Source organism: Ictidomys tridecemlineatus, chromosome 9 (genome assembly GCF_052094955.1).
Source record: "Ictidomys tridecemlineatus isolate mIctTri1 chromosome 9, mIctTri1.hap1, whole genome shotgun sequence".
NCBI classification, from domain to species: Eukaryota; Metazoa; Chordata; class Mammalia; order Rodentia; family Sciuridae; genus Ictidomys; species Ictidomys tridecemlineatus.
Window position 1 is genome coordinate 51509957 of NC_135485.1, and position 24040 is coordinate 51533996.

At 35.3% G+C, this 24040-nt stretch overlaps 1 pseudogene; it reads right to left on the minus strand.

The window, feature by feature from the left end:
• Positions 1-344: 344 nt before the first annotated feature.
• Positions 345-23808, minus strand: LOC144364771 (UDP-glucuronosyltransferase 2B9-like; annotated as a pseudogene).
• Positions 23809-24040: the final 232 nt, after the last annotated feature.

Consider the following 24040-nt stretch of genomic DNA (forward strand, 5'->3'; position numbering starts at 1 on the left):
GAAAATGAACTGGATTTGCCATTACATGTATTATCCATGTATCAAGTTTTCTACTCTGCATAATAATGGTTACAATATATTCGTTTACTTTTCCATGTGTTCTGTTTACATTTAGCTACACAGAACATATATTTTTAGCATCACATTGATTGAATAATAAGAAGTCATATAGTCACTACATCAGTTTGATTTTCACTTTTAATAGTCCTGATTTAGTAAAAGCATACATCCCGTTGTATAAATCAATTCATGTTTGAAAATTAGACTAAAAATAGGAGAAAATCTGTTTTCACTGTCAAGGGAATCTGTCTATACATATATCTAAGTGAAAAAAATTGTTATACTTACAAAGGGACTTTGATGACTATATTCAATTCTTTGAGCAAATCAGTACTTGTCATTGTGTTAAAATCCAATCTAATAGCTGTCCCCTTGATCTTCATGTGAGAAATATTATCAGGTTGATCCACAAACAATGGAATGCCAACCATAGGGATCCCATGATAGATGGCCTCATAGATGCCATTGGTTCCACCAGGAGTTTTAAAAGCCCTGGTTTTTGGATGACCTATGATTAGAAGAAATTAAGACACTCTACCAATTTTGAGTCATAAATAAGATAAGAAATGCACAACATGAGCCATTGGAGATGAATTATTTTCTAGATAGCAGATTATTATAACCATGAAAGTGCACTGAAATTATGAAGGCTACATGGAAGTATGTGAATTGAGACTTGAAAGTGGAAGCAAGGTTGCCATGTAAATAAAAAGGAAGAGAACACTCTGGGTAGTAGCAATATCATGTGTAGTTTAAAAGTGGAAGTATGAGAATGTGTACAATTAAAGAAATTGTGACACCTTTGAGTCAGCTATGCATTGTCCAAGGCAGCAGACAGCACGGTAGTTGTGGTGCTGGAATTAGAAGTAGGACTGATGACACTTCATCATGAATTGAAGTACAGTTCACAATTATAATCAAAGATTTTTTTTATAATGGAAAATGCAGAGAACATTGTGAGAAAGGAGAGGGATCTTTTTTCATGGTATTTCAAATAGCTCTGTTGTATGTCAAAGTATAGGTGTAAAATTGCAGAAATAGAAGAAAAATATACAATGCAGAAATTGATAAAAAAATTCACTGAGAGAGGTAATTACAACTGAAATTTAGATAATTTATTATGCCATGTATAATAAAATGTGAAGGGTTGATTAATCTCCAATTTCCCTGAAAAGAGAGTAAATATAAAGAACTTAGGTAATTAATGATTTTTTCATTAATATTTCTAATACAAAAATGAATGACTCAACTATTATCTTTATGATTATGTTTTTTAAAAATATATTTTCATGATTCATTTCCCAAATCTTACCAAGGAGGTCACCTTTGGGAATACACTTATACAGTCCAATGTTGAGTCTTAATATATCTGGTTTCTTACCATCAAATCGCCATAAAATCTGTTAAGGTAGAGCAGACCTCTTATTCACTGAGACAATTTCAAAATATAGCAGGTTAAAATATGGAAGAGATTATGAAATTTCATAGCCTAATATTTCTGATACAACAGATAATGAACTGAAAAATAGTAAAAAGATATGATAATGTTAACAACTTAAATGGTGATTTAAATAAAGGAAATTTTTATGTACATATTTTTATATTTAACAATCTTTCCTGCTATATGGCCTCCAGGGTTCATAAATATTTGACAAGTTAAATTGTTTTATCAATGTGATACACAGGTATTTAAATATTGATAGTTATAATAATTCTATTGTAGGACAAAAATCATTAAAAATTTCTAATGGGCTCCCCCATTTATTAATCTATATTTATAGTGCTTATCAACTTTTAAATTTAATGTTACACTTTTTTCTTTTGTTTTTTTCTTATTTTTATTATTATTTTAAAAACATTTTTTAAATTTATATTTATATTTATATATAACAGTGGAATGCATTACAATTCTTATTACATATATAAAGTTCAATTTTTCATATATCTTGTTTTATACATAGTATACTGACACCAACTGGTTTCTTCATACATGTACTTTGGATAATAATGATCATCACATTGAATCATTATTAGTTACTTCCTTTCCCTCCCACCCCTCTGCCCTATCTAGAGTTCATCTATTCCTCCCATGTTCCCACTCCCTATTCTACTATGAATCAGATTTCTTATCTAAAAGAAAACATTTGGCATTTGGATTTTGGGGATTGACTAACTTCACTTAGCCTTGTCTTCTCTAACTCCATCCATTTACCTGCAAATTCCATGATTTTATTCTTTTTATTGCTGAGTAATACTTTGTTGTGCATATATCCCACATTTGTTTAACCATTTATCTATTGAAGGGCATCAAGCTTGGTTCCACAATTTGGCTATTGTGAATTCTGTTGCTATGAACATTGATGTGGCTGTGTCTCTGTAGTATGCTGTTTTTAAGTCCTTTGGGTATAGACAGAGGAGAGGGATAGCTGAATCAAATGGTGGTTCCATTGCCAATTTTCCAAGAAATCTCCATACTGCTTTTCATATTGGCTGCACCAATTTGCAGTCCCACCAGCAGTGTATGAGTGTACCTTTTTCCCCACATCCTCGCTAATGCTTATTGTTGTTTGTCTTCATAATAGCTGCTATTCTGACTGGAGTGAGATGAAATCTTAGAGTGGCTTTGATTTGCATTTCTCTAATTGCTAGTGATGATGAACATTTTTTCCTATGTATGTCTATTGATAGTACATCATCTTCTGAGAAGTGTGTCTTCAGGTCCTTGGACCATTTATTGAATGGGTTATTTGGGATTTTTGTTTGTTTGTTTGTTTGTTTCTTTTGGTGTCTAGCTTTTTGAGTTCTTTATATACCCTAATGACTAGTGCTCTATCTGATGTGTGAGGGGTAAAGATTTGTCACCAAGATGTAGGCTCTCTATTCACCTTACAGATTGTTACTTTTGCTGAGAAGAAACCTTTTAGTTTGAGTCCATCCCATTTATTGATTCTTGATTTTAATTCTTGTGCCCAGGGAATCTTATTAAGGAAGTTGGGGCCTAATCTCACATGATGGAGATTGGGGCCTTCTTTTTCTTCTATTAGACACAGGGTCCCTGGTTGTATTCCTAAGTCCTTGATCCATTTTGAGTTGAGTTTTGTGCATGGTGAGAGATATGGGTTTAATTTTATTTTGTTGCATATGAATTTTCAGTTTTTCCAGCACCATTTGTTGAAGAGGCTATCTTTTCTCCAATGCATGTTCTTGGCAACTTTGTCTAATATAAGATAATTGTAGTTTTGTGGGTTAGTCTCTGTGTCCTCTATTCTGTACCATTGGTCTACCAGTCTGTTTTGGTGCCAATACCATGCTGTTTTTTTACTATTGCTCTGTAGTATAGTTTAAGCTCTGCTACAGTGATGCCACTAGCTTCACTCTTTCTGCTAAGGACTGCTTTAGCTATTCTGAGTCTCTTATTTTTCCAGATGAATTTCAGATTGCTGTTTTTATTTCTATGAGGAACATCTTTGGAATTTTAATTGCAATTGCATTAAATCTGTATATGGTTGTTTTGGAAGTATGGTGGTCATTTTGATAATATTAATTCTGCCTCTCCAATAGCAAGACAGATCTTTCCATCTTCTAAGGTCTTTTTTGATTTTTTCTTTAGAGTTCTGTAATCTTCATTATATAGATCTTTTACCTCTTTCATTAAGTTGATTCCCAAGTATTTCATTTTTTTGAGGCTATTGAGAATGGGATAGTTTTTCTCATTTCCCTTTCTGAGGATTTGTCACTAATATACAAAAATGCCTTTGATTTATTGGAATTGATTTTATATCCTGCCACTTTTCCAAATTCATTTACTATTTCTAGAAGTTTTCTTGTGGAACTTTTAGGGTCTTCCAGGTATAGAATCATATCATCAGCAAATAGTGCCAATTTGCATTCTTTTTTTTCCTATATGTATCCATATAATTTCTTTCATTTGTCTAATTTCTCTCACCAATGTTTCAAGAACTACATTAAATAGAAGTGGTGAAAGAGGGCACTCCTGTCTTTTTCCAGTTTTTAGAGGGAATGCCTTTAATTTTTCTCCATTTAGAATGATTTTGGCCTGAGACTTAGCATAGAAAGCCTTTATGATGTTGGGACATGTTCCTGTTATCCCTAATTTTTCTAGTGTTTTGAACATAAAGGTGTGCTGTATTTTGTGAAATGCTTTATCTGCATCTATTGAGATGATCATATGATTCTCATCTTTAAGTCTATTGATGTGATGAATTACATTTTTGATTTCCATATGGTGAACCAACCTTGCATTCCTGGGATGAAACCTACTTGATTATTTTTGTATTCAATTTGCCAGAATTTAATTGAGATATATTTTTGTATTCAATTTGACAGAATTTAATTGAGAAATAATTCTTGTTGTACCCATGCAGATTGTCTGTATCTTACCTTGATGTTGGGCTTCCAGACCCTGCTGGTGTCCCTCAATGGGTGCTACTGCATCCTGGATCTGGGAACTATATAAGTTGAAGTGTGTAGATCTGGGCCACTGAGGTTGACCTCTCATGGTAGTCTGCTGGTCAGAAGGGGCAGTCCTGAACCACAGCCTAGGCTCTGGAAAGGTTTGCCCTGCTGGGAAGAGGCTGGACCAGGCTTGCTGTAAGCCTGGTCCCTGCAAAGGCAGCTGTGGGTGGATCTGAGCCTTTGTGCTTGACTTCCCACTAGTCTGCTGGTTGGAAGGGGTGCTCTTATCCCAAAGCCTAGGCTCTGACAGTGTCTGCCCCCTGGGGGAGTGGTGAACTGTGGCTACTGAGATCCTGGATACCCCTGGGCACTGATGTTTGTGGTCTGGGCTGCATCTGGCTCCTGTGGTAGTCTGCTGGTTAGAGGGGTCAGCCCGGCACCAAAGGCTAGGCTTTGGTGAGTGTCTGCCCTGTATCAAAAGGAGTGGACCTAGCCCGATGTGGGCCTGGGCCCCACAGTGGCTGGTGTGTATAGCTCCACTTTTTTTTCTTTAGAGTGGTGTGTGAGAAAATTTACTCAAACATATTTCCCGAGAATAAATTTTTGTGGTAGTGTTTGCTCTTGTGTGATCATGTTTCTCTAAGGAAGAGAGTCCATGGTAAGGGCAAGCTTCCTGTTTCCTTCCTGTCTCCTGTCTGAGTCATTTTCAATCTTGAGAAAGGAGAACAAGTCACTAGAGCAGGTTGATTTTTGTTTTTCTCTAAGTCTGGTTGATTTGGTAGTTATCTTGGTTTTCCTTCTCTGAATAGAATGAAGGACAGCTCCAGGAATAGGCCCTTTTTATCATGTAGGAGAAGAATGGAGGTCAAGATTATGTAGGAAGATGGCAATCTGTGATGCATTTTGACTTTTTAAGACCTACTTATTGTCATTGTGTTGGTGCTCATTCAAACTTAACTTCTTTGATATCTACATTGTTCTCAGGGGTCTTGCACAGAAAAAAAGGACAAGGAAGGCAGGGCAGAATTTGGTATTTTGGTATATCTGTCATACTAATATAATATTATATTCACACTGAACCTATGAATATATTTGTGCTTTAGCATAATGTTAATGCTGACTTTTTAAAATCAGAAATAATCTCTGCACTATTTTAACAGTTGCTATATATATTTGGTTTTAAAAATGAATACTGAGACAAATTATACATATCACAAGTGTGCATCTTTTGCAAGGAAAATCATTTATAAGACCCTTTACAGAGTTAAACAGACTCTTTCCACAGTTCTATACCACTATCTAACCTTATCAGGAATCTGGGCAAGAGTTAATGCAATCATTTTGGCCCTTTCTTTCATCAAGTTTCCAATCATTGACCCAATTGAAAAAAATCACAACACCATTCTCTCCTGAGCTCTGGACAAATCCTTCCATTTCCTGTGAAGGAAAGAATTTGCTCTATCACAAATCTAACAACAAAGCAAGGATTTATTCAAATTAGTATCTCCTGAACATATTTATTCAAAATATGTTCAGGAGATACTAAATTAGTGGCTTTTAAAAAAATTAAGTTCATATAAACAAAACATAAATATATAATTTTAACCTTTTTTGAGGTACATAGTTCAATAATGCTACACATACACATATCCTAATGCCAACATTTGTAGAACACTATTACTTTGCTAAACCAAGAAATTATATAAATTGGACACAATTATTTTTTCTCACTCTGATCTTTTACTACCAATACTTCTACTTTCTGTTTCTCTGAATTTGTGTAGTCTATATACTTAATATATAAGGAAGGTTTTTGTTGTTGTTGTTTCATAAATATATTGTTGTTGTTGTTTTTAGTTGTAGATTACCACAATACCTTTATTTATTTTCATATGGTGCTGAGGATTGAACCCAGTGAATCACATGTGCAAGGAAAGAGCTCCACCACTGAGCCACCACCCTAGCCCCTTTATTGGATTTTTTAAAAAATATCTTTATTCTCCTTATTCATTTGTATGTGGTGCTGATGATCAAACCCCAGGGCTTCACTCTACTGCTGAGCTGTAGCCTCAGACCCCCTTTACTGGATGTTTTTTACACTGTAGTGTAAGTAAGTTTCATCTGGGTTGTGGCACAGTTCCACTATTTCCTACGTATTATAGGGTAAGTAATGTCCCAGGAATGTAAGTTATATAAGATATACATATATTACAAATAGCCTATCTGTATATCCTTCTTAGACACTTACTTTGCCTCCAAGACTTCACTTTTAGCAATAGTGCTGCTGTGGTTATGTGTGTGCAAGTTCCTCTTCAAAACTTATAATCACCCATATTGGCTTCCATAAGACCTTTCTCTTTCTTTTCATCACCACTCCCTCCCTCCTCTTATTGTTTTTAACACCTTCATAGTTCCCCTAGTGTCTTCACTTTCTTTGATGTGCTTCCTTTCAAGATCCTAGTAGTCCTCTCACTCTGTGGCCTAAGCCACACTTTTCAGTTGCTGCTTAAGCCTCACTGTTCCTCTAGTCACTTGTTCTTCTGACCCAACTGATAGCTCTCAAGCAACTCAGGATCCCCTAAGGCAACAACTGGAGATTTAAAAGAAAATAAATATTATTGGAAATAAAATAATTTAATCTTGGTTTAATAAAAATGAAAACTATCAAGAATAACAACTGTTAGAGTCTGTGAACAAGTCAGGATGACGCCTGGCATTTTGCCAGAGAAATGTTAGAGTTCGTAAACAAGTTTGAATGGTGCCTGGCAAAATGCTAGAGGGAGTGGTTTGAGAAGTAACAAAACTGAACCATTAAGTGTGGAGATTCCTTATTGGTTGACTGATGTATCTAGTTTATGCTAATTAAAATAAGCTGTGTAAAATGTATAAATACCTCTGTTGTCCTACAATAAACGGCTTCCACTCCTGCTGTATCAATCTACACAAGTTGTTTGTCATTCCCCGGTTATTTTGCTGCAGCCAGACTGCGGCAAACAACAATAAATATTGGCAAAGACGTGGGGTAACAGGTACATTGCTGGTGGGACTGCAAATTGGTGCAACCATTATGGAAAGCAATATGGAGATTCCTCACAATAATTAGAATGCAGTTGCCATTTAACCCAGCTATGCTTTTCCTTGGCATATACCCAAAGAACTTAAAATCAGCATACTACTGTGATAAAGCCATATCAGTGCAGCTCAATTCACAATAGCCAAACTATGGAACTAACCTAGATGCCCTTCAATAGATGAATAGACAAAGAAAATATAGTATATATACACACTGGAATGTTACTCAACACTAAAGAAAAATGAAATTATGAAATTTGCACGTATACATATGGAGCTAGAGAATATCATGATAAGTGAAATAAACCAATTAAAAAACCAAAGGTGGAAGTTTTCTCTGATATGTGGATGCTAATTCACATTACAGGGTGGATTGTACACAAAAATAGAGTTTCTTTGGATTAGGAATAGAGAATTGATGGGAAAGGAGGCTGTATGTGGGTAGGAACAATAATAGAATGAATCAAATATTATTACCCTGTGTACATGTGTGATTACTTGATAGGTGATAATAAGAAGCTACACTCCTTTTATATATGATAGATCAAAATGCATTTTAATAATTTTATTTTTATTTAACTAATGAGAAAAACTTTAAAATAGAAGAAAGAATTCAAATTACTATATTTTACACTCAGATATGCTTAGAAGACATTCTGAGCACCACAAGATATCTGTCTCCTCAGCCTATTCAGCCTCCATAAGAGAGACTCTCTATGTGAGGAGAAAAGAAAATGTTAAAATCCTTCTTCATAAGCATTAATTAAAAAAAACTTTGTCATTTCAAATTGTTGTATTTTTATCAAAAACAGTTGAATCATTGAGTTTTGTATTAGAGTGTTACCTGATTTATGGCCAAAATTTTAGAATGTAGTTCATAGGGTCTGTAAAGATATGTTATTCAGTTTGTTTATTTATGTAAGTATGTGTTATGTTTATATAATATTTCCTAAGTACAAGATGGTATTCATTATTAAATTTATAAAATCCTTGTACAGATTTCTATTCACATTGACTTAGAGTTAAATCAACATATGTAGAAACTAGATCTAAGCAAACATTTAGAATACAGAGAAGTAAAGAAACTCAAACAGGCTTCATGTTCACATGACTTGAATAAATCTTTGGTAAAAAAGATTGCATTGACATTGGTTTAATGAAAAAAACTGTGTTTCTGAACAACCAGCACTAAGTATTTTATTAGCTTATATTTTCTTTCTGTATGTATTACACAGTCATATAGGGTTAACAAGGAAATACCTTGAAATGATACCTGATTTTGCTGGTGTCATTGTATCTTCCCAAAAAGAGTTTTTGAAAATATTTGTCTTGATAACTTGATATATACTGTTATGTGGTATATATTAATTACATACTAGCCCATTTCAAACTAAAATTAACCACTGAAACACTAATTAAAGAATGGAACCATGCAGTTTTGTAATTTTGACATGGGGCTCTAACATATGTATTTGGTTTTGTTAATAAACACAAGATATACTTTGGTGACAAAATAGTCATGAATACTAGGATTCCCTCCTATCTGCATTGAAAAACAAGGTATTTCTTATCAGGTCCAGGAACCTTAAATTATCCTAGGGTCTACAGGTAAAGAGGAATTTTATAAAAATCTAAGAGTATTAAAGGTAAAATCTGATGCCTGATTTGACTTCCCAGCCTTAAGTGGAGATTAGAATTCTTATTTGATACTCCTAGCAAAAAGATTCAGAAGGCAAATTCACAAAGCATTATGCAGTCAATTACCATTCCATTTGTACTGATGTAAACAATTCTATAAATCCAAAACAGTTGAGACACATTTTGTCAAGAATAACCTTACTCACTTACTTTCTTAATAAGATTAAGAGATTGTAGGTAGATTTTGTTACAATAGAATGTTATAGTACATTTTTTTGTGTTACTCTAACCTGTAAATTGGATTGGTTCATATGTTCATCCTCCATGAATTTTTAATTCTGGTTTCCTTCATTATGTGGCTACAATTCACCAAACAAAACTACCATATTTGCCCCCGTCCATCCTGCTGAATTGGTCCATAGAGAACAATATCCTGACTTCCCAGATACTTATCTGGCTCTTGGCTCTCTAAAGTATCCCCACCTTCTGAAGCTGAATGCTTCTATTTCTGTGGTTGTGACGTTGATGTCTATGCCATCACCAAGGACTCAAGATTGTGAATGACAAATTTCACTGCATAATCATTGCTGATCATGTGCCAAATATTCTGCAAATGACACCTGGTCATGTCAGAGCCAGCTTGAACAGCTTCTTGCTTCTTGTTTTACCTTGAAGAAGCCTCTAAAGAAATGAACTGGTTTGGTATGTTTCACTAAAAATAAAACATTTGCGGGCTTTTCCCTTTTTTAGGATCAGACCCATGAAGTCTCTTTCACTTGTCAATGCCCTAACTTTGAAAAATATTTTTTCCTGTATCTTTTGTATTTATTTCTTGATATTACTTTTCTAGCTTTTTATGTCCAGCCAGCCCATACCTCTGAGAGTTAGAAATTCCTTCCCAGGCCAAGGGAGAGAATTTTTTGTTAAAAGTGAAGTGTAAACTTTATGTAAAACTTTTTAGTTAAACTGTCCTGGTGCTACTTAAAGTCATTTATTACCAAACTGGTCCAAGATTCTGATTCACAAAATACTTTTGATATACCAAAATGCAGTGGTGATGATTGTATGGTGAAGTATGGTGTGTTCATTGCTCCTTTATTTCTCTACACATATAAAGAAAAATTAGGATAAATTGAAGAAAATCCTTACATATCTTTTTCTTTGCTCTCAAATCACTTATTAGATTAATTGCATCAGAATATTGCAAATTGCACCTCTAAATCATTCTTTATTGTTAAGAGTCATGTTTATTCCCTAATAGTTTATATATTTAGCTACATGTTTGATTAACATATTACTGTACATATTATGACATGAAATCATATTGTAAAATTGAGGTCCCTGTAGAATATCCTGTGTATACCTGACTGTGACAGATTTTTGATATTTCCTATTGGGTTTGGCAGGAAATTCACACAAGTGGGAGAATTCCACCAGACCTTTCTCCAGTAGAGATTTGATCACACTATTGAATAACTCACTTCAGTGTTTTGAAATTTCTGAAAAAAAATGCTTCCTGAAATTGTCCTGGAATTATCCTAACAGGTGGTTTCTGATCCTCTGCCTTATATATTCTATACAAGAATAATTGTACTTTGTTCTATAAAGTCCCGCATTCAAAAATGAAATAGAGATCCAAAAGTTTTTTGAAATCTTGTCAATTTCCACACTTAATGTTTCTGTTTCCAAGTCACTTTTTTCTGTTTTCATCTGTGAAATGATAGTCACATTCTCAAAAACCACATAGTATATTTCATTTTCTAATTACTGGTCTTAAGCAACAACATGAAATAACTTCATATTTGTTACAGGTCCCATATTGTCTTCAACATTATTTAAAATTATAATTTTAACTTGATTATGTCTTCTTCGTGATGAATGCATTATTCCTGTGACTCACACATACATCCAGATAGTTCCTGTGTTCAGATGACTTTTAGTAATGTAGCCAATTTTATTTGCTATTTATTCTCACTGATGCTCTGCTTAAATAATTCTTCATCCCTATTATGAGAAATATGCCTATGGTCTTTGATTTATTTATTTATTCATTCATTTTTTAAAATTTTGTGCACACTTATATGATTAACTGAAATATCCTCAGATTACAGATTAACCACTGAGAACACTGGTTCTTCTCATTCTACAGCAGCCTTTAAAATTCAATTTTAAAATTTTATCATAAAAATTGGAATAATATAATAAACAGAAATTTTCTTACCAATAAATTACTTGTTGTTTCAAATTTAAATTTATTAAACTTTTATGTGTTTTAAGGGCTAGAGATAGAATTCAGTGTTCCAGCATTGGCTTAGTAATTAAGAGGATCTGGGTTTCATACTTAAGTAACAAATACATATAAATTTTCATGTTTTTGTTGTGTTTTGTTTTCTATTCTTACAACTAAGTGCATACATATGGCACATATTTATAGATATTTAGGCACATATTATATATGCCTATTCATTCTCCATGAAAATATCAATCTTATTTAATATATATCCCTCATTTTCCAAATGTATTTGCATAATGGCTGAAAATGAAGGTGAGTATTCTTGGATAAAATGATTGTAATTGTATAACATGAAAAAAGTTTATATTTTACATCATTCCTCCATGTTGTATATCTAAATGATTTCCAATTTTTTATAAATAAATGCTATAAATATGATTACAGCATAACATCTTTGTCTGTATAATTTCCAAAGTGGTGAAGCAAATAGAGCTAGCCATTTTTATTTTTGTGTGATATTTTGTAAAATTTTTACTTTCCCATAATAGTCATACAGGTTTTGGAGATTTGTGTGATAATTCAACACATGTATATAAAGCTAAATGATCAAATCAAAGTAATTAGCACCTGTGCCAGTAAGCATTTATCATTTTTTTTCTGCTGGGAACATTTCAAACCCTTTCTTCTAGCTATTTAAACCATACAAAAATTTAGAAAATGTGTATTTTTTCTAATTTTTGCCATTTTTCCAAATATATTATTCTTCAAATTTTTAGAAATTTATGAGAATCTAATGGTGTATGGTGAGAATGCACATTGGAGCTATAAAAATTCGTATAGGTCTGACAATCACTGATGTGGATTTGAATCTTATTTATGAAACTTCATTATCACAACAGCCTTTCTTAAATATTATGATTAGTCTACTAATCATCCTCTTTCTTGTCCTCTTTTATCTGTTATCTTAACTTTTCTATTGATGCTGTCATTATCCCTCTATCTAAATGGAGAAATATTTTACCCAAGTGTTTGGCAGTTCAGACTGTTTGTTTCACTGTTTGTGGAATGAGGGGTGATCATATTGGATTTTAAACTTTGAATAAGATCAGATTTTATGCTGCTACTAAAGATCTAGCCAAAAAGTCTCTTAAGTGATCACATAATGAAGCAGTAAAAAATGCTCACTTTCCAACTGTGTTATTAAGGTGTGATATCCATAAAAATACATTAATTTTTTGCTTCACTTTAAGATATATAATTCTATAAACTTATAGATCTGTTCATAATTATAAACTCAGGGAAGCCTACAAATTCAAGTCTTACAAATTAATAAATATTCATTTAAAATCCACAATTTGCACTCCATGTTACATGTGCAATATATATTTTTTCTATTCTTGTTGTTCAGCAGTTATGCTATGGAGACCCATGATTTCTCAGGGAGTATTCTTGAGGCCCCCTATAGATGGGGTAGACAAGAAACACTTCTGGTCTTTCCTTATCATAACATTCCCCACACAATTTCTCTTTATTGTGCACACTCTACACTTCAATGCGGAATGGAAGGTGTTTGTGACAGAGACTGTGCTACTTTGTTTCTTCGAATATTCAACACTTTCCTGTGGTACATGCTAGTCCCTTCTCAATATTCTTTCAGAGAATGACTGGTATTTTTTTATGTGTTGAATAATGAATTTTTACACTTAACTCACCTCATCCTTGAAAGATCTTCTTGTGAAACAAAGATAAAATTCACATATTTGTGATGGTATAGATGTGAAAGATTTCAATATATAGGTCTTTTTGCTCCATTTTCTGTAATTCTGTAAATGTGATTAAGCATTCTGAATGAGCAAGAGAGAGAGAATTATTCCTGGTGAAAATAAAACGATGACAGAACCAAACTAAATGGAAACAAGTTTACCTTAGGCAGAGGTTTGGCAGGTCTGCAATGGAGTCCTCCAACAATATCTACATTTGGTAGGGTTGGGAGAGAAAATTCCAAATCCCAGTAGGTGTGAATAAGCCAGATATCTGCTTTGGCCATTGTCTCTGCCAATATAGTGGGTCATCCTGAACAGGAAATAGAAGATTAAACCTATAGAACATTGGGAAGTTGTTGTGCAGACAGGAACATGCCTCCTGTTGGAAAGAACTTTCAATAATGAAGAAATATATGTTTAAAAGTTTGTTTAGTTTTGTGCCTCAGATGAACCACTAATCTCCAGGATATATAAAGAACTCAAAAACCTGAAACCAAAAAACCCCAAATAACCCAATCAATAAATGTGCTAAGGAACTGAACAGACACTTCACAGAAGAAGAAATACAATTGATCAACAAACATATGAAAAAATGTTCATCATCTTTAGCAATTAGAGATGCAAATCAAGACTACTCTAATATTTCATCTCAAGCCAGTCAGAATGGTGATTATCAAGAATACAAGCAAAAAGAAATGTTGTTGAGAATGTGGGGGAAAATGTAGACCCATTTATTGCTGGTGAAACTTCAAATTGGTGCAAACTTTATGAAAGCAATATGAAGATTCCTCAGAAATGTTGGGATGGAACCACCATTTGACTCAGTTATCCCACTCCTTATTTTATACCCAAAAGTCTTATAATCAGCATACTACAATGATGCAGGCACATCAATGTTCATAGCTGCTCAACTCACAATAGCTAAACTATGGAACCAAGCTAGATGCCCTTCAGCAGATAAATGAATAAAGAAAATAATGTACATATATACATGGAAAATTGCTGAGGGCCATTACCAAGTAGGAATGACGCATCGAAATTTCCTTGCCAAGCGTACCCCATGCTGCTTAGAGGACATTTGATGGAACATTGCATGCATGCTTTAATAAGGTGACCTTGCTCAAGGACCAAGGCGGATTCGGGTTTAGAGCTGATCAGGTTTGAGGAAGTAACCGGCTCCTTGAGTTTAAGGCGTTGCCAGTTTAAGATAATGGGTTTTAGGGAAGTTGGAAGTTGAAGATTATTGCTGGGATTAGGGTGTTCCTGCTGCTTGTTCCCGTTGAGTTCTCGTGAGATTAAAATGGGATTTGGAGATAGCCTCGTGGAGTAGGTGGTTTGTGCGGGAGACGGCAGAACGCGTTTGCCCCTGGACCTGTGTGGAGGTGGTGTGAGAGCTGGAATAAAGAATTGCTGTTTGAACCTACAAAGCTGTGAGTGCCTCGTGATTCTGGTGCCAAGCCGAGACATTGGCCTTGGCATTTTGGTGGCCCGTACGCGGAACGTCTGAAATTTGGAGGTGAGTAAAATCGCTCCCCCCTGAGGGAAGGCGAGAGAATGGGTGACCATTTCAAAAAACAATGTGTTCTGGTTTTGATTTATTTCATTTTTGTTTCAAGCTGCCTATCCCTAGAAATTTCTCAGGCAAACTGGGAAAAATGGTTGGCTCAAGGATTGAAGTTTGTTAGCCCCGAGAAAGAGAAAATTGATACAGTGAATTTTTATTCAGTTTTTGTTTCATTCAGTTGTGGTTTTGTTTTGTGTTATCTTATTGGATTGCGTTATCTTTATAGAAGATTAGAAATTGTTAAAAAAGAAGCCGAAAAAGTGTTAAGTAAATTGTTAGAGATTCAGACCATGGAGGAAGACATTTTAGATCAAGCAAAAGAGAAGGTCTCTCGAGCTAGTCAGAGAAAGGGAGAAAATTTAAAGGAAAAGGGGTTATTAGAAAAAAGGCCACAACAAGAGGCTGTCACTAACTCCGTTTTACCAGAGGGTGTAATTCAACCAACAGCCCCACCGATGGAGACAGCTGAGTGGCCCTCAAACCCCGTAGTTGATAGATGGGACCCTGAGACAGGACCTCAAAGATTAGCATGCCCTGTATTTGAACAGGCAGGAGGGCGGCGAATTCACCGTATTTTAGAATTTAAAACAGTGAAGCAGTTAAAGGAGGCTGTAACAACCTATGGTCCTCAAGCCCCCTTCACGGTAAGCATGGTGGAGTCCATTACTAACTTGGACATGACGCCAGCAGATTGGGCTAGCATGTGTAAATCTGTGCTAAATGGAGGACAATATTTGTTATGGAAGGTTGCCAATGAGGAATTTTGCATGGAGACAGGTAGGCGAAATGCAGCAGCCGGTTACCCTCAAAGAAGTCTTGATATGTTATTAGGAAAGGGACCTTATGAGGGTCAGCGGCAACAAATGGAATATGATCCTGCTGTATATGTACAGATTGCTGCAGACGCAGTTAGGGCATGGAAGACTTTACAAGGACATGGAGATTTACAAGGTCAGCTATCTAAGGTAATACAGAGACCTAATGAACCTTACGCTGACTTTGTAGATAGGCTTATTCAAACGGCTGCCAAAATTTTTGGTGACACAGAACAAGCAATGCCATTAATAAAACAAATGGCTTATGACCAAGCAAATCGTTGCTGCAGAGAGGTTATTAGACCATGGAGACATGAAGATTTAAACACATATATTAAATTATGTAGAGATGTTAATGAACAAGGGCAAGTCTTGGCAGCTGCAGTACAACAGGCTTTAGATGCCAGGCTAGAAACATGCTATAATTGTGAACAAACAGGACATTTTAAAAGGAGTTGCCCCATAAGAGGAGGGTTTAACAAAACTAGAAATCAAAGGAATAGAATACCGGGTATTTGCCCACGATGCCGTAGAGGGAGACATTGGGCTAATGAATGCCGTTCTCAAACCACCATAGAAGGTACTCCCTTATCAAAAAACGGACAAGGATCAGGTATTTACCCACGATATCGTGGAGAAAGGCACCAGGCTTCATTGCCAAAAAACGGACCGGGGGGCCCAATGCTCCGGGGCCCACAACCACAAATATACGGGGCAGTGGAGGAACACAGCAACCCCATCAGGGTGGTGCCCAGGACACATTGTCCATTAAATCCCTCATCAGACAAACCCGAGGGAGCGCAGGGTTGGACATCTGCGCCTCTGCCAGAGCAGTATTAACTCCAGAGATGGGAGTTCAAATCATTCCTACAGGAGTAAAAGGACCTCTTCCCCAAGGAACAGTAGGCTTATTGTTGGGACGTAGTTCATCTACATTAAAAGGACTTATGATAAGTCCTGGGGTAATTGATCCCAATTATGTAGGTGAAATAAAAATTATAGCTAGTTCTCCAGGAGGTATATCAGTAATTTCACCTGGAGATAGAATAGCACAGTTGTTAATACTACCCAGCCTACATAATAAGTTCTCTAGTCTTAATGTAGAAAGAGGTTCCAAGGGATTAGGCTCCACAGGTGTAGATTGGGCTATGTCGTCTTTAAATTTAGATTCTCGCCCAATGTTAAAACTAAATATTCAGGGTCGTGACTTTAATGGACTGCTGGACACAGGTGCTGACCTTAGCATCATATCTCTTCAAGAATGGCCAAAACATTGGCCATTACAACAAGCCACTCAAACGCTTCGAGGCCTAGGAGTGGCGACTAATCCCCATAGAAGTGCTATGGTATTAGATTGGAAGGATCCTGAAGGATGTGAAGGAACTATACAGCCATATGTTTTGGATCACCTTCCTATTAATTTATGGGGACGAGATGTTCTAGATCAACTAGGTTTGATGTTAACAAATAACATCAATCCTAATGTCCTCACTACTAGGGCTAGACAAGGTATCAGGAAAGAAAAAAGATTAGGAAAACAAGAACAAGGTATAGCAGCGCCAATTCAAATAGATCAAGGAACAGACAGACATGGGTTGGATTTTCAGAAAGGGCCACTGAGACAATCAAAATTACTTGGAAATCAGAAAGACCAGTGTGGGTTCCTCAGTGGCCCCTGACTAAAGAAAAGATACAAGTAGCCCATGATCTGGTCAAACAACAATTAGCGGAAGGACATTTACAACCTTCCGTATCTCCCCATAATACTCCCATTTTTGTTATCAAAAAGAAATCGGGTAAATGGAGATTATTACAAGATTTAAGAGCAATTAATAATGAAATGGTCATTATGGGACCTGCTCAATCAGGGATTCCTCAATTGTCTGCTTTACCAAAAACGTGGCATGTTTTAGCTATAGACATTAAAGATTGCTTTTTTTCGATTCCAATTCATTCCGAGGATAGTCCACGTTTTGCATTTACTATCCCTGCATTAAATCATGAAGGTCCTGATGAGAGATATGAATGGAAAGTACTCCCTCAAGGAATGGCTAACAGTCCAACTATGTGTCAAATATATGTTAATAAAGCAATCCAGCCACTTAGAAATCAAAATCCTGAACTAAAAATATTTCACTATATGGATGATGTATTATTGGCACATAAAGATAAAAACACATTGCTGGAATGTTATGCCACACTTACAAACTTGTTAAAAAATTATAATCTAGAGATAGGAATAGACAAAGTACAATTAAATTTTCCAATTAATTATTTAGGAGTTCTATTATCCTCAACCATGGTCCGTCCACCTAAAATTCAAATACGAGTAGATCAACTCAAATCACTTAATGACTTTCAAAAGTTGTTGGGAGATATAAATTGGATAAGGCCTTATCTAGGCATACCAACAGGAGAGTTGGGACCTTTATTTGATATTCTAAAAGGTCCATCAGATCCAAATTCACCCCGAATGTTAACTCCTAAAGCTAGAAAGGCATTAAAAATTATTGAGACATATATGGAAAATATGCATTTAGATAGAATTGATATAAGTTTGCCTTTATTATTTATTGTACTACCAACAAGAAATATTCCTACAGGAGTATTTTGGCAGGAAGGTCCATTATTGTGGATACATTTATCTTATTCTCCTAACACTATTCTTACTAGGTATCCTGAGGCTATAGGACAATTAATACTCAAAGGTATAAGAGCAGCAAAGGCAGTGTTTGGAATTTCTCCCAATAAGATTATTACTCCATATACTATGGAGCAAATTGATGAGTTAGCTAATGAATTAAATACTTGGGCAATAATCATGTGTAAATCGAATGTTTCATTTGATAATCATTTACCATCTAATCCTTTGTTGTCTTTTTGGTCTAAGCATCCTGTAGTTTTTCCTAAAATGACAAGAAAAACACCTATCATGAATGCTCCAAATATATTCACTGATGGGTCTAATAATGGTACAGCTGCAGTAGTTACCCCTGATCAAACTTTTACATTTTTAGTTCCCAAACAGTCAGCTCAAAAGGTAGAGCTTAATGCAGTTCTACAAGCTTTTATGATGTTCAAAGATTCTGTATTTAATTTATTCTCTGATAGCCAGTATGTAGTTAATGCTATAATATCCCTTGAAGATGCTGGTAGGATTTCTCCTTCCTCTACTGTTTTCTCTTTGTTTTCCACTATACAAAGTCTAATCTGGGATAGAAAAGATCCATTTTTTATAGGACATATCAGGGCACATACAGGATTGCCTGGAGCCCTTAGTTTGGGCAATGATTTAGCAGATAAAACTACACATGATATACATATTTTTTCTACTGTAGAAGAAGCTACAAATTTTCATAAAAGGTTTCATGTTAATGCTAATACTTTACAAAAGCGTTTTAAAATAACTAAGGAACAAGCCAGGCATATAATAAAACAATGTCAAAATTGTGTGACCTTTTTACCACAAGTTAATCTTGGAGTCAATCCTAGAGGACTGATACCTAACCATATTTGGCAGATGGATGTCACACACTTGCCAGAATTTGGAAAATTAAAATATTTACATGTTACAGTTGATACTTCTTCCGGATTTTTGATGGGCTCCCTTCATGCCGGAGAAAAAACTAAAGATGTTATAGCTCATTGCTTACAAAATTTTGCCACTGTGGGTGTTCCTAAACAGTTAAAAACTGATAACGGTCCTGGTTATACGTCTAAATCTTTTAAACAATTTTGCTCATCATTTGGTATTACTCATATAACAGGAATCCCATACAATCCACAGGGACAAGGCATAGTTGAAAGAGCTCATCAAACTATTAAAACGTACCTATTAAAGCAAAAAGAGGGAATTGGAAAGGGGTATATATCCCCCAAAGATAAACTTAAAATAACCCTTTTTACTCTAAACTTTCTAAATTTGGATTCATCAGGACTTAGTGCTGCGGAAAGACATGTATCCGAAAAATGTACATAAGCCTAAGGTACTTTGGAAAGATATTCTAACAGGACAATGGAAAGGTCCCGACCCAGTTATTGTCTGGAGTCGGGGTTCCGTTTGTGTGTTCCCACAGGGAGAACAGCAGCCGATTTGGATTCCAGAGAGGTTAACCAAAACAATTTCTACAGAAAAAGAAGATGATTTGACTGAAATCCATAACAGCTGAAATCCAGAGCTCCAGCTTGGCTATTCTTACATCTGCGACAGTGATTTACCATGGTGCTTTTTTCAATATCTATTTTATTATTGCTTTTTCCCCCATCATAAAGTTCTATTTTATTTTTTGAGCTCATACAAACCTAGGTTAATGTTTTTCTGATCAGTTTTGTTTTTTGACTGTTTTTAATTTTTTGACTGTGGAGTTTTTAAACATTGCAATGGAGATTTTACCTAGGTAAAGCTACAAGGCCGTTATTATTGTCTTATGTGTTGTATGTTATGTCTGCACTGTTTTGTGTTGCATGTCAGTATGTGTGTATGTCCATATGAGGAGCGCTCATGAAAAAATGGATCCGAATTTTCTTTTTTTTTTTTTTTATTCACGTGATTTAAGTGGTTTAATCTAATTAGGTAAACAGCTGTTAATGATTGTTTTCAAAGGTGGTTAATAGATCTGTTTGCTTACTATTGTTTTTAAAGGTGATTAACAGATCTGTTTGTTTACTTTCACTTTTCCTTTTCATTATATTTAATAATTCTGTTCAGGATAATGTCTCTTTAACATCATTACCAGAATTCCCATCTCCATCCCAGTGCTGGTGAAGACAAAGAAAACCAAACTACAGCTTCTATGATAGCTACCACAGTAAACTGTATAAACTGATGCATCAATGAATATAACTCAACAAGTAATGCTCAATCAAGGACTTGATTTACTTTGGGAGGAAATGGACATATTGATAGACTCCTCCGATTTGAACTGCCTGCAGAACTTGCCTGGACTATATATCAGTTGCATGCATTGTGAACTATCGTCTGGTGCAGCGAATTGTGGTACTGCTGGCATATTTTTGCTGATGGTGTCACCAGTGATGCAATTTCCTTGCCAGCGCACCCCATGTTAATTGTGGTAATGCTGACATCTTTGCTGATGGTGTCACCAGTGATGCAATTTTTCCAAAGGAGCCGTCAATTGGCTTGGTGTCGTGGCATTTCTGTATCTTCCTCCCTTCTACTAGTGATGGTCTAAAATTTGGGGGCCAACAGAGGTGAGGCAAGAACCTCACCCCCCCACTGGCACCAAGGTTAAATTTGGGGGCCAACAGAGGTGAGGCAAGAACCTCACCCCCCCACTGGTGCTTAGGCCTATCCACAAGCATGGCTGAATGCTGGACCGGTAGTCAGCGACGGGTTGATCTGATTGCAGTGGATTCAACCTAAGACAGGGGACTGACGCCTAGAGGTCAGTTCATCCGATGACGGGTAAGAACCATATGTTGAATTGGACAACCTACCAGGCACGGTCCTAAGCCGCATTGCTTGTTGTTTAATTAATCAGAAGGTGGGAGATGCTGAGGACCATTACCAAGTAGGAATGACGCATCGAAATTTCCTTGCCAAGCGTACCCCATGCTGCTTAGAGGACATTTGATGGAACATTGCATGCATGCTTTAATAAGGTGACCTTGCTCAAGGACCAAGGCGGATTCGGGTTTAGAGCTGATCAGGTTTGAGGAAGTAACCGGCTCCTTGAGTTTAAGGCGTTGCCAGTTTAAGATAATGGGTTTTAGGGAAGTTGGAAGTTGAAGATTATTGCTGGGATTAGGGTGTTCCTGCTGCTTGTTCCCGTTGAGTTCTCGTGAGATTAAAATGGGATTTGGAGATAGCCTCGTGGAGTAGGTGGTTTGTGCGGGAGACGGCAGAACGCGTTTGCCCCTGGACCTGTGTGGAGGTGGTGTGAGAGCTGGAATAAAGAATTGCTGTTTGAACCTACAAAGCTGTGAGTGCCTCGTGATTCTGGTGCCAAGCCGAGACATTGGCCTTGGCAGAAAATTAATCAGTCTTAAGGAAGAATAAAATTATGGCATTTGCAAGTAAATTGTGGATGCTAAGGGAAATAAGTCAAACTCAAAAAACCAAATGCCAAATGTTTTCTCTGATAAGCAAATGCTAATCCTCAATGGTAGGAATGGAAGAATGAAGGAACTTTGTACTTTGCAGAGAGGTATGAGGGAGAACAGCAGCTATGGGGATGGGAAAGTTGATGGAATGAGACAGATATTATTACCCTGTGTACATGTATTATTATAGTATTGGTGTGACTCTGAATCATATTCGGCTAGAGGAAGAAATTGTGCTCAATTTGTGTACAATACATCTAAATGCATTCTACTGTCATGTATAACTCATTAGAACAATTTATTTTTCAAAAGGTATGTGTAGTTTAATAAAGCTACTATGTGCATGGAAAATATGCATACATAGTCTATATTTATTATATATATGATGCTTATATATATATATATCATATATATTACATATACATGAGCTTTTGGAGTCAGCATTATCTGTAATCTCTTAATTATTTACAAGGTTAATTGCACCAAAATAAGCTAGCCAATATAGATGCAAATATTTAGTTTTTTACCTAAAGTGAAAAAAGTAACTAACAGAAATGTAAGCAAACATTAGACTTATATAACCCATTATTCTTACCATGTTAATAAAATAACATTTCAGCATTCTTTCATCTAGTTTGTATAATTTAGAGAAAACTCTAACCCTTGTTCTGCAAGTGAACTGAAAGGAATTTAAATATGATTCTGTTCTTTGTGCCTACTACCTCCTGTGGGTTCATGTTAGGAGCTTGCAAATATTTATTGTACAAAAATTATTTTGAAAGAAGTGTTGGAAATTCTAACAGTATAAAATAGAATTTTTTTGTTTAGTTTTAATTTTCATCTTCTTTTTTCTTTGACAGATAGTTTAAAACACAAGACTAATGATTTAGATTTTTGTGCTTGAACATTGTAGGCCTTAAAGAGAATGAATTGCAAACACTTAGTGAAAGAATTTGGAAGTGCTAAAAAACACAATTAAGAGCCTCCTGGTATGGGATGGAAACAATGTCACACAATGGAGAAGGAATTTATTAGGCAAACTGACAAAAGAGTTTCTAAATGAAGAATCTAATTGAACTAAAGGGAAAAATTTTCTCAGTGCTACATGGATCCTTGTAATAGAAATATGAGTGTAAATCCTCAATCTCTGTGTCTAGGTTCATCAAGACATTAAAGTTTAAAATTAGTATTCAAAGATAAATAAAATGAGTAGTGCAATGATAAACTGTATGCAGTTGTCTAGAGAAGTCCTCTGGGCTCTATATGGTGGGTATATGATTTTCTAGTGTGTTTTATACAAATGATGGCCAGAAGTTTCTGACACTTCAATGTATATTTTTCTGAAGAACTCTGAGTTTGATACATGATTTTATTTTATTACATGAAACAACTAAAAAAATTTCTGATTTTCTATTGTTATACATTCACCTTTATAAAGGTCCAGAAAAGTTAGGACCTTATAGTACAAGTCACTTACCTAGTATTTCACTGTAAAACTGATTCTATCTCTTCAAATTAAATGATTCAAATCAAAAATCAAAATAATGCATATAGCGTATTTTTCATTTCATTGAATGTCATTTCATCACTTAATCCTGAAAATATTACAGGCACATAGGAAGAAAAAAAGAGAAATCCCCCAATACACTTTTCCACTATGTAACCAGGAGAGAAGCAGAGAGTGTACACAAATAGTTTTTGAAGAATTTCAGCCAGCAGCTCACCACAGGGACAAATGGCATTTGAAAGAATGACATCAAACCTTGACTCTTGTAATTTTGCCTAGAGTTTCTTGTTCAAAACTGCATCTCTACATACGTTCTCCACATAATCAGAAAATTGACTCAAAATTTCATGAAATATTAAATAATATTTCCAAAATGTTTTTTATTGCGTCTCATGAATCAATGCTCTTAGTGATTGAGAAGAAAAAGTCTCTATATCTTCTCTTTACAATGATGAAGGATAGCTTTCAAATTTAATTGCAGATGATTTGTCACCATCTACAAAAATGGAAACCGAAGGTTTCAAAACAGCCACCTCATGCCCCCTCTGTGTAAGCTCCTCCAGTACTGTCTTTATATTGATCCAATGATTGTATTCCATTGCCCACATCAGCACCTTTCCACAACTTCCAGAACCAAAGTGACTACTCAGAAGTAACAGGAGCAGAATTGCAGTCATTTTCATAGACATCCTGGTGAAATGCAAGGCTTCCTTTCACATTGAATTCCCTCTATTCTTGTTGCTATTTGAGAAAAAAAAATCATTATTTGGTTAAAAGGTAACTTGTACCCATCAAAGTAAATACACCAGTGAACATTTAGAATATCTGGATTCCAAGTTGAAAAATCAAAGGTGAGGTGTATTTTAATGACTCTTTCATGATTATAGATACTTTCCTACAGTTAGAAAT